The sequence below is a fragment of the Notamacropus eugenii genome, chromosome 2, assembly GCF_028372415.1.
Source record: "Notamacropus eugenii isolate mMacEug1 chromosome 2, mMacEug1.pri_v2, whole genome shotgun sequence".
Taxonomy (NCBI): Eukaryota; Metazoa; Chordata; class Mammalia; order Diprotodontia; family Macropodidae; genus Notamacropus; species Notamacropus eugenii.
The window spans coordinates 125,150,159-125,164,262 of NC_092873.1; the positions used below are offsets into that span (position 1 = coordinate 125,150,159).

At 36.1% G+C, this 14,104-nt stretch overlaps 1 protein-coding gene across 1 annotated transcript in view; it reads left to right on the top strand.

Annotated features, from left to right (window-relative positions):
* Positions 1-9,644: 9,644 nt before the first annotated feature.
* Positions 9,645-14,104, top strand: part of BEND6 (BEN domain containing 6) — a 79,546-nt gene continuing 75,086 nt past the window's right edge. The window contains exon 1 of the mRNA XM_072642533.1: positions 9,645-9,772. The gene's annotated coding sequence lies outside the window, so the exon portion shown is untranslated. The remainder of the gene's footprint in view (positions 9,773-14,104) is intronic.

Below are 14,104 nucleotides of genomic sequence, written 5' to 3' on the forward strand. Positions count from 1 at the left end.
GGGGAATGACCTTCATTGGGACAAAGGCTTACCTAACAGTCATGGTAAATCAGGACATGAACTTAGTAGGATCAATGCTATATAGGAAGTGAGCTAAATTTTTTTTAATAGTATTTCATTTTTTTCCCAATTAGATGTGTGAGCTAAATTTTTAACTTAATCCCCTCCATCTCCAACTCCCAGAGACATGCTCCAGGTGGCATAAAATGGATTTTGACTCCAAGGTTTTGAAGGAAAAGTTTGTTCATTTGTTCTATATTTGTGAAGTAAATACCCTTCTGTAAAAGCTAATCCAATGTTAAATGCTTAAAAGAGAATGAGGGTATTAATATTGGACCCTTAGGGCAGGGAACACAGTCAGTGGAGGCTCAAGCTGATGGCACTGGAGAAGAGGAATGCTCTAACTCTCTCAGAGTACCTGGAGAACCTTGAAAGGGGTGGAGGTGGGGGAAGAGATAATAAGACTGACTCTAAGAGAGTAAGATCAGAGCATACATGTTACAACAGGATATATAAAAAAAAACCACAAAGTGATTTGGGGGAGAGGGAATTAACAACTCTATGTTAGGGTTAAAGAACATCTTTATTAGTGACTATAAGGGAAATAAAGATTCAGAACTCAGTATCCAGCTTTTTAATGATGATTTTCTCTGAACTGACATACTGTCAGTTTGCTGCCACTCACTCATAACTCTTCTCATTTTCTAGGAACTGGCAAAGCTTGTGCTCTGCTGGTATAGAGAAAACCTTTGAGAACCTAAGATCACCTTCATATGACAATGAAACACTGAAGTTGGACCTTACTGGAGATTAATTTTTGTTATACTAAAGGAAGTTATTTAGTCCTTTTTTCCTTGGACTACAGGAATAACTATAGCCAAAGAAAATCAGTTGTCACTGATAACTAAATGCCAGTTTATTCCATTTTATATTTTAATATGTTTAGAATCTTATGGTTGTCCTTTTGGTTATGAGATCTCAAGTCAATGGCATTGTTGAGAAATTAATCAATTTCTCATGAGTTTCACAGATATCAAAAGCAATCTGCCTTGCTTTTAAAGGGTTTTTTGTTATTATTGTTGTCAATAAAATCTTATTCTACAATATTCATACTGTATCATCACACAATGCTTGAAAGGCAGTTTTAGAAAATAATCATTTACTGTCCATAAGTAAATAGAATTGATGGATACAAGGTTTGAATTTAATGTGAGATTAGTCATATAACAAAATACTGAATCATCGGTCTGGGAAATTTACTCAGAGTCGAATTAGTTGCCAACAGAAAATATGAGGAGTAGCCAGAATCTTTAGAACTGTAAGTTCTTGCTTGTTTTCTTTTCCTTCTCATTCAAATATTGTAAAATGACTTTTCCATTTAAGAATGGGAAATTGACAAATCAAGTTTGAAAGCTGAAGAGTTTAACTTTAGAGATGAGACTCAGTTCAAGTAAAATAAAACCTCTCCATTCTTCAGTGAAGGAACAAATTTTCAGAGAGATTTATGGTAGTCTGATTAATATGATATTAATGCATTTTGATTCACAGCCATGAATGATATTCCAGTAGTCTTAGAAAGAAATCTCCTTGCAAGACTTCTCCTTATTAAACTAATCCAGAGTAATTAAGAGCTAACATTTATATAGCACTTTGAGGTTTTCAATTCACTTCACATTCATTATCTGCTTTGATCCTTACAACAATCTTGGGGAGTTGGTACTATTATCCACATTTTACAGATGAGGAAACTAAGGCAGAGTCAGGTGAAGTGGTTTGCTCAGGGTCACACAGCTACTTAGTGGCTGAAGCAGGGTTTGAACTCAGGTCTTTCTGACATCAAGGCCAACACTATCCACTGTGCCATCTAGCCATTCAAATTAGGGACATGGGCATTAAACTCTTCAGGCCTAAAAGAATTGAGGTGATGAATTTCATATACAATACAGATGAGGCAGGAATTAGTGAAGAACATAAGTAGACAAATCATTCAGCCTTCTTGGACTGTTTCATTATCTGTAAAATAAAGAGATTGGACTAAATATCCTCAGAGGGTTCTTCAGGCTTTAGCTCTTTTGATCATATGAAATTCAGGAACACAAAAAAATCAGATTTCTTTACTGTAATGAAATGCCGTAGGTGCCAGAAACCACAGAACTATGACAGTTGGTGGTTACAAAGACACTACACAACACAATTACATCTGAAGATACAATGTGTCATAATATAATAAAAGAACACTGACTCTAGAATCAAAGTAAGTACACAGTTTCAAATTCTACCTCTTCCACTACTATTTGACTCTGGGCATGTCACATCTCCCTACGCTTCAGATTCCTCATGTGTAAAAATGAAGGAATTTGAATAGATACTCTCTAAAATTCTTTCCTATTCTAGATCTGTGACTCAGAACTCAAAATGACAATTCCTAGATATAAAACTATAGACATTTCATTTGGGTTCTCTAGCCTCAATTTCCTCATCTATAAAACAGGGATAATAATATCTATAATATTGACTTGACCTTACCTGTTGTGAGGCTCAAATGACATTACATACATACATACATGTGTGTATGTATGTGTACACAGACAGTTCTTGCTTTAAAAAACTGACCTTACGCAAATTTGACTTTATGCAAAGAATTCAGAGGAAAAAAAACACCCAGATTAACTTTATCATTTCAAACTGTATTCTCTGGGCAGCGAGGTGGGTGCAGTAGATGAATTTGATTCTGGCCTCAGACCCTTACTAGCTATGTGACCCTGGGCAAGCCACTTAACCCTGTTTGCCTCAGTTTGCTCATCTGTAAAATGAGCTGGAGAAGGAAATGGTAAACTACTTCAGTATCTTTGCCAAGAAAACCCCAAATGGGGTTAGGAAGGGTCAGACACAATTGAAACAACCAAATTACATCAAACTGTGTTTTCTCTTAGTTTCTGACCTTCAGCTAGGGGATCCCAGCCTCCAACACTCCTTTCCCCAAAAAATACTCCAAATGAAAGCAGAACTGACTAAAGGAGAGACCACTGGGCCAGGATGAGCTGGATGGGGGAGGGGAAAAGGGGGCTTGACTTGAGACCCCTGGCACAGAGAGAAGAGACCACGGCCTTGCTCCACCTACAAGCTCTATGTCTGACTGTCTGTCTGTCTCTGCCCTGCCTGTATTCAGTTCTCTCTTGTTTCTATCAGTGTCAGGTCCCCATGTGTCTGCCTTACCTCTTCCCCTTCTTCCTCTAGATTAGTCCAGGCCCCAGTGTAGCATCTCTACTTCTGCCCTACTGCGTGCCCTTGCATGGTGTGCTGCCCCCTCCCTCCACTTCCTACAGCCCTCTTCCTACTGACCTCCCTTCTCCAATCTGAGAAAATCTTTCAAATAGAAGTCTACCTCAAAGGAGAATTCTCTGTATATATCTTGCATAAGCTCTGTGGATGGATGATGATCTGGGCCCAGAACTGAAAAGGAAAAGAGTAAGCTGGATTGCCTTTGCAAAATTACAGTGCTCATAACGACCTCAGACTTCTCCATGAAACAAGGTCCCTTTTATTTAGAGGGGGAAGGCAAGGCAATTGGGGGTAAGTGATTTGTCCAAGGTCACACAGCTAATCAGTGTCAAGTATCTGAGGCTGGGTTTGAACTCAGATCCTCCAGACTCCAGGGCAAGTGTTCTATTCACTGTGCCATCTAGCTACTCCAGGCCCTTCTTTTTTAAAGGACAATATTTTTTCAGAGTTGTTTTGTGGATGAGTTATACAGAGTATCTGAAGAATCAAAGTTTCAAGTCACCCAAAAGACAATGTGGAGAAGTTTGGAGGTTATAAATAAGTTATAATGCATAACCAGGCAAGAATTGCATAAGAAAACCTTGAGTAAAAAGATGTAATCAGAGATTTGTCAATCAATGAATATTTATTAAATACTTCCTGCATGTCCACCATTGTGATAAGCACAAAAAAAAGGCAAAAAAATGTATGGTTGCTAAGAAGATAGACTGCCCCTGTGCTCTCCTGGTTTATATATAATATCAAGGAAATTAAAGACCCCCAAATGCTGGGTGGATCTTCTATGAAGGACTTATGGGATAACATGGAAAAATGTCTTATAGGATAAGAATGCATGGATGAATTATAGAATAGAATTGTTTTGAGCTGGAAGAGACCTCAGAGGCCATTGAATCCAGCTCCCCCATTTTACAGATGAGGTAATTGAGCCCCAGGAAGTTAAATGACTTGCCCAAGATTATACAGGCAATACATTAGAAAGGCAAGATTTTAACTCAGGTCTTCTGATTCCCAAATCAGAGATCTTTCTGCTGTATCAGGATGTTTAAATGACTTTTGTTATATTGTCTAGGATAGCATTTAATAAATATCCTGGAGTATTAAGAAAACAAACTCATTTTTGAAGCTAAACTAAGACTATGAAAAGCAAAAATGGGAAAGGTATGTAAATTCAAGAGGAAATTCTATTTTTGTAGACAAAATATTAAACAATTTCTAGAAAAGAAGTGTAAGCAAAGAGAAAAAAATATCTTCTTTCCAAAAGCAAGTTCTCAAAGGAACCAAATAATGAAGGATTATTATCTAACTCAATCAAGAGTACCCACACTGATGCTCTAACACTAGTCTAACACTAGTCTGTGAGTCTGGCTCATAGACTGCCCAAGACAGAGCTAATCTGGGATTGCACTTTAACTGAGAAGAGTAGCTAAGGACCTTAAGTTTATTTTTTAACTAAATTTTATTTTTTCAATAATCAAACCCACCTCTGCCTGTTCTCCCTAGAAAAAAGATAAAAACAAACCCTTGTAATAAATATGCATAATCAAGCACAATAAATTTCCACATTGGCATTGTCTAAAAAGGGGTGTCTCATTGCACATTGACTCATCACCTCTCAGGGAAGGAGATTGGTAGTATGTTTCATGGTCTCTAAAATTGTGGTTGAGCACAACACTGATCACAATTCTTAAATCCTTCATAGGGTCCTTATATTTTAGTCTACTTAGCTTTCCATCCTCTCCTTTTATTCCTGGAATTGGTCTTCCCAAATTTCTTTGATCAGGAAGCAGAAGGAAGACCCCTACCCATTCCACAATTCCCAATTAATGGTCCCAAGGAGGGAAGCATTAGGTATTAGAAGCCAGATCACTTAATTCACAAAAGCCCAAGTAATTTTTATTTACATCTCAGAGGAAATACAAGATGGATGTCACAATCCACCTGGATTCAACCAGAAAAACCAAGTGACTTACCCAGGGTCACATAACAAGCAAGTTGTTTTTTTTTAATATAAATGTCAACAGAAAATTCTAAGTTTGCAAATGCCCAGCTTGTTGATGTCCCTTAAATAAAAGTGGAGAGTGCCAGGTCTGAAGTGGGGAAGATTCATCTTCCTGAGTTTCAAATCTGGCCTCAGACATTTACTAACTGTGTGACCCTGAGCAAGTCACTTAAATGTGTTTGCCTCAGTTTCCTCATTTGTAAAATGAGTCAGAGAAGGAAATGGCAAACCACTCCAATGATTTTACTCAAGAAAAGAATCAGATAGAACTGAAACAACTAGACAATAACAAACCCTGTGGGCCACATACCAACTTAGGAAACCACAAATTAACATTGTTTCATTCATTTAAATTTATTTTGTTAAACATTCCTAATTACATTTTCACCTGGTTTGGAGGCACTCAGGTGTTTTGTGAACTACCAACAGCCTTCAGCCTGAATCTCACATCTTTGCTCCATATAGTTGCCAAAGTAATTTTTCTTAAGTGCAGATTTGACTGTTACTCCCCTACTAAATAAATTCCAGTGGCTCCTACTGCTTCTGGGATAAAATATAAACTGTTTCATTTTTAAAGACCTTTAAAATCTTGTCCTACCCTTTCTTTCCAGCATCATTGCCATCCTCCTCTCCCATTCTTCAATTCAGACAAACTGGTTTTCTCTCTTTTTCTGACATTCTACATTCCACCTCTTATCTCTATACCTTTGCACTGGCCATTCCCCATGCCTGGAATACTCTTCCCTCTCACCTCTGCCTCATAGAATTCCTCTTCCTTTAAGGTATAGCTCCAGCCCCACATTTTTTTTTTATCAGAGGCTCTTAATCTTTGTTTTGTTATTGATTTCTTTGGCAGTCTAGTGAAGCCTATGGAGCCCTTCCAGAATAATTTTTTCAAATGCATGAAAGTGCATAGGATTATAAAGAAAATCAATTTCACCCAAATAGTTATGATAATTTTTTAAAATATAAATTCACAGAACCCAGGTTAAGAAACTATGTCATGAAACCAGGCCTTTTCCAATCCCCTCAACTGTTGGTGTTCTCATTCTCAAATTACCTTGTATTTAACTACTTTATTTTTATTTTCTATATATTTATCCTATAGGTACTAGTACATCTACTTGTCATCCCCATTAGAACATAGTATAAACACTAGGCATTGTTTCTTTCTTGCTTTTTTTTAGTTTTATTCTCAATGTCTAGGACAATGTTTGGCATATAAACTTTTTTAATTGCAAATGTAAGTCATTAAATAAAATAATGATGAGTTTATACTATAATAGCTCTAAGTAATAAAAATAATTACTTTATGTATTCTTTAAGGTTGACAAAGTGCTTTACATATATGTTTACATATATGTATATACTCATACTCATACGTGTATATATACTGATGGATTGACTATAAAAGTAAGCCATCCACCTGCTTATGATTATCTAGCTAGCAGTTAGCTCCTGCTAATATACAATTCCTGTAAGCTAGGAAACTAGCACCAAGTAACCAAAATATAAAAGATAACTGTGTTCTGAGCTAGTGACCAAAGCTTCTAACCCTTCAGCAAGTCAAACAGACATAGGAGAGAATAGTGGAAGGTCAAACACCAAACGAACTTGATCCACAAATTCTTTATTAATGTCCTTCCTTCTCTTCCAGAAGCAATCCAAGGGTCAGTACACATATATTGTGTGCAGTGAAAACAATCCAGTCAACTGTGGGGAGCACTGGGCCCTGGACATCTGGATATAATAGTCAAGGAGAATTCATTCTTACTAGTTATTATAGTGACTGCACCATGCAGGTAAGTGAATGAGTGCCATATTCAACAAGTCTGGGTGTGTGACTATCTTTAAATGTTTAACTCCGACAATGATTGGCTCTGGCAATGAGGCACCACTTTTAATGTGGCCAGTTTACTGGCAGTACTCCTTGGCCTAGCGAATTGTTTGGACCCTACTAGTGCTACTTGAAGACTAAAATGCAAACAGGGTGAATTGTAGTCAGATACAAAATATAAGTCAAAAACAGAAGAAAGAACTAGAAAAAAAAACAAACCAGCCCTAGCTCCATTCTCTTTCATTGAAGGACAGCATAGAGATAAATAGGTACAGGTATCTTTTTTTTTTTCTAGAACTGTAGTTTAATTCATAATGTATGTAATGAGCTCCAAGTGAGGACCTTCCTCCACTAGTATAAATTTGATGCCTTCTCTGTATCTGACAGCCTTAGAGAATTGACAACACAGAGTCATGGAGCAAGTATATGTAAAGGTGGGACTTGAATGCAAGTTTTCTTGATCTTTTTTGACCCTGATCTTGAGCTAGCTGTCTAGCCACCACACCATGGCTGCCACTCCTAGGATAGGATTTTAAGACTTGCAATTTTATAACTACTTTTCTGCTTGTTATTTTAAACACTTGGCTGGTTCCCCTACATACCAGAAACAGGAAAGTTATAGAAAGATTTTATGCTTATTTCAGAGATAGCAGAAGACAGGGAAAACACAAGACATCTGGATACTATTCCACAAGAGAAGATGGAGCAATGAAGTCCAAGCAGGAAAAGGGATGGAGATAATTTGAAAGCTACAAGAGACCTCAGTAGCCAGCTAATCAAACTCATACCAGTGGTACCAGGGAAGCATTCTCCAGAAACCTCAGAAGACAATCAGGCAATCAATAGGCAATCTTTTGTATTGCTGTTATGTTCTAGGCACTCTAGGTGCTGGAGATACAAACATAAAAATGAAGTAGTCCCCACTGTCAAGGAAGTTACATTGTATCCAAGGAGATAATAGGTATACATAAAAATAGAAAGGTAAAATTACAACCACCCCCATCAGTACCTTAACCAGATGAGAACATGCTTCAATCAACTGGTCAGTCATGAGCTTTGGACAAAGTTCTAAAAACCTTTATAACTGTACAGTTGTTACACAAGAATCATGTTTGATTAGGTAGAAGAAACCTTTCCACACCCCAGGGTCACCTACAACTTATCAAATAAGTTGAAAAGGAGGTCATTTCAGAAAGTGGAGTAAGCAGGACATTCTAACAAAACCTCCCAAGAAGGCACCACCTGGCATAGAGATGGTAAGAGAAAGCTGCAATTTCCTTGAGTGGAAAGGTTCCTACCTTCTCACTGATTTTCTAGTGGCATCTCAGTTCAGCCATCAGTTCATTGCCATCCTAATTCATGGCCATCAAGCAGTGTCTGCATTGGGAACTAAGAACAGATTGGACATAGATTCACTGCTCTACACAGAGCTCAGCAAAAAAAACTACACCATACTTGAGAAAAACTGTTTGAGCACCCTCCGATGGGAGAAAAGGACTTTGAACAATTAAGAACTATAGGTTACCATATTTGCCTCATATTCTCATAAACTTGAGCTTATTTTAACCCCAAACTCTGTATGTTCTTGTGAAAAAGTGTCACAAATGTTTTGTACTGTGACAAATGAAAAGTCCAAGAGACATAATTTCCAGGTAATTAATGTCCAATTTAGTAATTATGGCTAGCAAATAATTAATACATTGAGATCAGCTGCTTTCTCTTGTAAACCAGAGATGCCTAGCCTGGAGAACACTGAAATGCTTAAGGAGCCTTTGGAAAAGGTGGCGTACCTAAGGGTGGAAATCAACTCTGACTGGCTAACAAGCAATAAGGGGGCGGACATATTAATGAGGTGAACAAAAAATGTTTAGCTCCTCTTGTTGAGAACATGACCTAATTATGAGACTCAGCCACCTCCAACAATCTGGACAAAAGAATCCATCTCTACTAAGACTACTCTGGTTGGTTTTTCCCTTTGTAACCTGAGTTATCCTAAATTCTAATGAAAGGTTTCAAGGGCGGGGATTTATTTCCTAAGGGCAAGATCTCACCAGGACTGGATTCTCTTTGTAAGGTCTTCTAGTTGGGTAGGGTCCCACACAAGATCAAAAAGCATGTACCCTCTTGATTTGGGCAATCTCATCTATTAGCAATGTCCTTCAGAGACTGATGGAATAACCTACAGGGGCTGGATTCTGAATGAGGAAATAGGATGGGAAAACCTTAATCTTAATAATTGGTCATTCACATTAATAATTGGTTAATAATCATTTTTCTTGTTCCCCTACTTGATTCTATTGAGAGATATAGATTCTCCAATGAATCACTGCTATGACAAACACTTCTTCAAGGGTTTTTAACTATGAAGCTTATGATGGGAAACAATGTGAGGAGAAAAGGGAGAGACTGACTAATGTATTGACATGACCCATTGGGGCCAGTCCCCTTTGGAAAGCAGACCTTACAAATAAAAGGCACATAAGGAGTAAGTAAATAGTAAAAAAAAAAAAATTGTCTATTTCATAGGTCCATAAAATCTGAAGGTCAGACATCTCATACAGCTATCTGGTTCTCTGGAAATATCTCCTGATGCAGCCCTCTGGTCTGGATGAGGTCTCAGAACAGTTTCCAGTTGACTGGCTTCTCTGATTCAGGTCAGTTGTAGAAATGTCCTTCTCTGCTAAAAATCTCTTCCAGAATTGGTCTTAACACAATTTTATTTTTATAGTATTTTATTTTTTTCCCTAGTTACATGTCAAGAACATTTTTAGCATTCATTTTTACAAGATTTTGAGGTCCAAAATTTTCTCTCTTCTGCCCCTCCCCCCTTTGGAAAATGGTAGGCAGTTTAATATAATTTATATATGCACCATTATGTAAAAAATATTTCTATATTAATCACAGTTGTGAAAGAAGAAACAGATTTTTAAAAACCATGAGAAAAAATAAATTGAAAAAAATATGGTTTGATCTGTATCCAGAGTCCATCAGTCCTATATCTGGATATGAAGAGTATTTTCCTTCATGAATCCTTTGTACTTGTCTTGGATCATTGTTGTTGAGAAGAGCTGAGTCATTCATAGTTGATCATCACACAATTTAATGCAATTTTAAATTTACTTTACCAATAACCAGGTCAATTAGAGAGGGTTAATTCAAATTTTATATCTCTACTGATAAGAAAATCAAATTAGGGAATCTTTTAGACCAGAGAATTTACATTTTTTTAGGTTAACTAATCATCATATGAATATATCTAAGAAACTCAAATACAAACCAAAAAAATTAGAGAACTCTGACTCCAATTTTTATACTCAGCATTGTTCATTCTCCCTATTATGAAGATGAGACTCTAAGGAACTAATGACAAAATGCTTCTTATAAGAAGAAGAACTCTAATGAAAGAATGAATTCTCTTAATGGATGCCATATTAACTTCGTGTGTTCATCCTTCGTTGCCGAAGAAGACCATGCCATCAGAGAAATAATGATATCACTTGCACTTGACTTTGTTTTTGACTGAGGGAGGGCTGTGCAGGTCACCAGCCTCACTTTTCCTCCAGAGCCATCTGAATCCAGTGACCAGATATTCATCAGGATAACAGGATAACCAGGATGAGGCCATTGGGGTTAAGAGACTTGCCCAAGGTGACACAACTAGTGAGTGTCAAGTGTCTGAGGTGAGATTTGAACTCAGGTCCTCCTGACTCCTGCACTGATGCTCTATCCACTGTACCACCTAGCTGCCCCTGCCATATTAACTACAAGTGTAACAAAAGGTGTTGCAATGGAATGTATAAATACATAGTTTAAAAAAATGCCTATTAAATAAATTGTTTGTAATAAAACATTTTCAGTTTCTAGCCATGTTCAAATGAATAATCCCTAGTCAAAGTGGATATCTCTTGAAGTGAATGTCTCTTTAAGGCATTTAAAAAATTGACCGTAAGATAGTATTCTTTTGAGATAACTAATACTGTTTTCATTAACGCAGAACTAAGACAGGCATGATATTAACCTCACTAAATAACAGAATTACAGTCTGGTTTCCGCAAGTCTTTACATCACTGTTGAATTATCCCCACACCATTGTGAGAAATTAAAGAACATTATTTTAAACGGGAATGCAAGGCTAAATACCCATTTACTTATTTGTTCAGAATATATAAAGGATTAAAATTCTAGGACAAATAGGTCAATTCTTTTACTTACATCTTACTATGATGACTGAAATGCACTCCAATCTTAGCCTAAAAAATCTAATATTGTGTTTATACTGATCGCCTAATATAATTATCAAAATTTGCCAGAAAAGAAGAGGGACATAGCTCTACAGTAAGGGAAATATCCCTCCTATCTTGATGTCAATTCCAGGTTAGGGACTTCCAGGGTCAGCACTTCTTAAATTGTGGGTCACAATCCCATATGGGGCCATGAAAAATTTGGCAACAGTGAAAGGTTTCTGAATGTGCTACAACCTAAAATTAATTAAAAATCAAACACATAATGAATACAAGGTGTTTCTGGCAGCATCTCTCAACCTCACTGCAGCATTGGTTCTGAACACACATGTGCCCTTTGCACTGTGCATGCCATCACATACACGGAGTGCCAACAAATGCTGCTAAAATGCAAAGTGGAAAAACTTTAAGAAGCCCTGATATAGATAGCCAATTGCATTGAGCAGGTTTAAATGGTGCAATATTTTCTGTTAAAGAAGAAATGCTATACTGGGGAAATCAAGTCAAGAGAATCCTACCTCAATCCCTGCCAAGAGTTGTTCTCCCAACCTTTTCCATGAGAACTCCACCTGCAGTTCATGGATATCACCCCCACAGAGTTGCTGGCATCATGAATCATTGGCTTAATAGCATTCCTTGATGATCATACCTGAAATCAGACTCAGAATGATATCAGTTATAGTCCCATAAGATCTTAAATAGCAAGTTCCAGTAATGGAACTTTGGGTAGATTCAGTTATTAAGGAGTATTGACTATAATTTCACATTGGTAACCATAAGAGATTCATAAAAAAAATCACAACTTATCTGGCCTTCATTAGAGAGATTCACTATTAGAGGAAGAAGCAGAGACATGAATTTAACACATAAGTACTAACCTTAAAGGCTTAGGCCACTAAAAATAGCCAAATAGAAAGAACCAGGTGGAAGGATGGCTTGTTGAAAATGAATTAAAGAGAGATCAATGAAAATGAAAAGGAATTAAAGAGTCCAGTCTTAGCTTTCCCAAGGTAATCTTATTCCCAGGGACAGATATCCACTAGCCTTAGATCTCAGGTGTTACTCCCATTAAGTTATTGATTACCACCATTTTTCTTAAAGCAAGATATAACAAATCTAAGAATGAAATTCTAAAAGAATATTCAGTGTCCCCAAAAAAAAGTTTCACTTCAAACAATAAAGCCTCACTAATCACCATAGAACTGAACATAATTATTATCAATATTATCAGGTTATTGAAATAACTAACAGAATTTATCAGGTCTTCTAAGAATCACACAAAAGATTTTTACTTAAATATTTCTTTCTAAAAGTATTTCTCTTTCTTATTAATAGCTTAAAATTTATCCTAATATAAAAAGGCAATTATAAGCACCTAATTAAATAGTATAGATGGAAACTTCTAAACTGATAGATATCTCTTATTCAATTCTTAAATGCATAAATAAATCTTTAAAATTGAAATTTATTGTTCATACCCTTTGATCCAGCAATTCCTCTTCCAGGGCTGTATCCCAAAGAGATCAAAAAAAAGGGAAAAGAGCCCACATGTACAAAAATATTTATAGCAGCTCTTTTTATGATGGCCAAGAATTGCAAATTGAGGGGATATCCATCAATTGAGGAATAGCTGAACATGTTGTGGTATATGAATGTAATGGAATACTGTAAGAAATGCTATAGAAAGTGATGTGAGATGACGAGCAGGCAGACTTCAGAAAAACCTGGAAAGACTTATATGAACTGATGGTGAGTGAAATGAGCAGAACCAGAAGAACATTGTACACAGTAACCTTCACTTTGGGTGATGACTTTGATAGACTTAGCTCTTCTCAGCAACCCAAGGATCTATCTAAGACAACTCCAAAAGACTCAGGATGGAAAATATTATCCACACCCAGAGAGAGAACTATGGAGTCTGAATGCAGATTGAAGCATACTCTTTGCTCTCTCTTTTTTGTTTTGTTTTGTTTTTTCTTTCTCGTGATTTCTTCTACTCATTCTAATTCTTCTTTGCAACATGACTAATGTGAAAATATGAATGTGTATATAGAACCTTTTTCAGATTGTACACCATCTAGGACAGGGAGACAGAGAAAATTTAAAACTCAGAAATTTATTAAAGTGAAAGTTGAAAATTAAAATTAAATTAAATTTTTAAAAAGTAAATGACAATTGGAATTTAAGACTTCAGTTGGTTTAAAAAAAATCCCAAGTATCAGAAATAAATTCCAAATTACCATAAATAAAATAAATTCATAATTATTACAAATAAATTCCTAATTGTCACCCCCTTGTTATCAAAAAGTATTTACAATAGAGAGGAGATTCTGTTTTCTAAGTGAAGCAAGGCCAAAAATATACCCAACTGAATTAGCCTTATCATAATAATCTCTAATAATTTAACCAATAATCTTATAATTTTTGTAACTGATAGCTAAATAATCTTAGGTGCCTCTTATTAAATATAGGCAAACTTGGGAGTTTATAATTTGTTAAATTATAGTACTTCAGAATATTACAATACATGATCAGCTGGGATGATAAAAATTACCTAAAAATTTTCAAACTTTTTTTACCTTCTTTTAACAGTGCAATTTATAATCTAACAATATCCAGATTATAAAATAAACTTCTTTTCTAACAGCATCTGATACAATAGTTTTTAAAAATAGTTTTACTAGATATCACATTATAAAAAAATTTAGAAACACAATACCATAAACAATATTATATATTTGAAAT